Source organism: Octodon degus, unplaced genomic scaffold, assembly GCF_000260255.1.
Source record: "Octodon degus isolate 3935 unplaced genomic scaffold, OctDeg1.0 scaffold00277, whole genome shotgun sequence".
Lineage (NCBI taxonomy): Eukaryota > Metazoa > Chordata > Mammalia > Rodentia > Octodontidae > Octodon > Octodon degus.
Window position 1 is genome coordinate 2204642 of NW_004524853.1, and position 2914 is coordinate 2207555.

The window sequence follows — 2914 nt, forward strand, 5'->3', positions numbered from 1 at the left end:
TCTCTCTCTCTCTCTCTCTCTCTCTCTCTCTCTCTCTCTCTCTCTCTCACACACACACACACACACCCCAAATACTTAACACATCCTGCAGTTTCTTTACCCCACAAACAATGAAATTATTTTGCTTTTTCTCTTCTGGAATTTTCTCTGGTTTCTTTAAAGAGACCATGGTAGCCATTCCTCTTCAGCCTTCTTACTTAAATGATTTAAACTTTGTTTCATTCTTTTCAAAAGCTAACCAATCTGACAACAATCTGTTGTTAATATGAAAACAGATGATACTGCGTGTTCTGTGGGAATATCCCTCAGTATGTACCTTGTCACAGAATGTTGGTGTCCAAATAAATGGCTTCAATGTTAAGAGTTTGTAAAAGTGAGACATCAAAAAATCTGGTAAGTGAATTACTTGGGAACACATTTCTATGAGAGCATTTACCATCCATGTAGCTAAGAGATCTTCTGGGATAATTGGATTGCCTTTGCCTGTGTTAAATATAACTTTCTAAATGTAGTAAGATTTTTATTTTTTCTAGAAATATTCATGTTAATCTCTTTATAAATATTAGATAATGTAGAATAAAACCTGATGTTGACCTTCACCTATGTCGGTTAAATGTCAGTTATCTGACATATACATGTCACTTGTCTATTCAAGTCCCTTTACATGGCATTCAAAATGCTTCACAGGAAAACCCCAAATGTCTCATTGCTGAACACCACCAAAACGTGTTCCTCACTTCAGCATCTAGTGTCACCCCCCGGGTACCCTCCAACAAATGCCATACCCTCTACATACATCAAATTCTTCTCTGGTACTTTTAAAGAGTTAGTTCCTCCCTTTAAAATTCTAAATCTGGTTATTTCTATGTTCTATTTCTTCCATTAAAGATTTTATAACACTGAATCTAGATATGTCCTTTCTTGCTCTTCTGCTTCTTTGAAGCCTGGAAAAAAATATCTAGTTCAGCATGAATCACAGTTGAATGGGGATAATCTTCATTTCTGTCACTCTCACTTTACAGAGCTAGAGGATTTTCCCAGCAAGGACTGTGTATGCTTATATCCCTGACTGTACTGAATATTGTTTACTGCATACTAGGCCTTTGTTAAATGGAGGCTCAGCCTCTAACTGAGAAAAATCAAGAGTAGGATCTATGTATTTATGCACTAAGTCTGGAGCACTTCTCAACTTCCTTGTACTGACTCGGTTAGCCCTAAAATTTCATCTCTTGGTTACCGAGTGTGTTCCCCGTGCCAGCCAGTTCTGCAGGAGGCTGATCCTGTCTCAGCTTGCACTTCCATTTGATTTAAATGGCACAGATCCAAACTTTCATTCTCTTCAATTGGAAAGTTGGGTTTGCATTAAATTGGTTTCATCCATTCATTTATTAATTTATTCAGAACACACTTTGTGCCTACTAAGCTCATCGGAGGCAGGAGCAGGTGTCTCAGTGGCACTGTCTGTTCCAGTTTCATTTTGCTACTCCACATACATGCATAAGTGTTAGAAAACTAGCAAATGGGAAATTTCAGACAGGCAACTTTGGCTCTTCTTCTCTTTTTACCATAATTACTTTTTTTCCACACATTTTGTAGTCTAGCATAACAATAGTTTAAATACAAACTGTATTTTCCCCATGGACTGAAGTTCCTCATACATCTCAATTTATTACTAAAATTTAATTCTTGTAATAAAATAGCACATGATCTATTTAACTAAATTAAACAATGTTAACTTATGGCATCATAATTTGTAACATTACCATAAATGAAAATAAATATTTGCTAATTATAATTTTAAAGTAAAATCATTTAAGTAAGTCCCCTTGATGATTTTGGTAAAATTACCAGCTCCTTTATTTCATAGTGCATCATTTACTATACATTTTAAATGACCAGCTATGAAATTATTATAATTTTTTTCAATACATAAAAGAATCTAGTCCAAAGAAAATCTAGATCATAAGGTTCTCATTGCAAGGATCTGAAAAAGTGGAAAGGTTAAGAAGAGTAAGGATTTATAACAAAAAAGTAATAGTGCAATTTTCCAGCAGAAACAAGAGTAAAAAAAAAAATAATCAGTGGACATATGGCCTGGAGACATATGGCACATCATTTCTGACTAGACAAGCTAGAGAAGGAGTAGAATTGCTTCAACTCACAGCTCTTATTATAGTGTTCCTCTAATTTCAATGAAATATACATGTATGGGAGTAAAATATTTAAAAATTTTATCTACATAACCGCATATGGCAAAACACGTTTGCCTGGCAGATTTTGGTCAATCCTATTTCATAGTCTATTAATTTCAAATACGAGAAGTATTTTTACTGAACTTAGAAAAAATGCAAGAGCAACTTGGACTTTTTCGTGGGTAACAGGCTGCACGCCAGCTGATACTCTGAGGCCCTGCTTCAAGGTCGCACGATAAACAGAGGAGTTGTCTATTCAGGTTACCGAGAGTTCTGCCTTCCATCTGGAATTGCCCACAAATAATGAGTTCTGTCAAGTGTAAAGCAATTAAGTTTTCTTTTTGATAAACATTTTAGGATATATTCATATCTAACACTAACCTGGGAATAAATTTAATCATATTCTAATGGGAAGGAAACTGTACCAAGGATGAGGGAAAGGAGAAAGGCAAGAAAGAAAGAAGAAGGGCTGGCCAAATAGCTCAGTGGATTAAAGCACTTGCAAGCAGTTGCAGGAGCCGGGGGTTCAGTTCCCAGGCTACCATGCCAGCCCCACTCCCAGGGAACACTAAGACAGCAATTGAGACTGGGTGAGGTGGCGTGTGCCTGTTATCCCAGCTCTCAGGAGGCTGTAAACAGATAGGATCACTACGAGTTTGATCTACCAGTGAGACCCTGAACACCCTGTAGACCCATTAGACCCTTCCTTAAAATACAAAAAA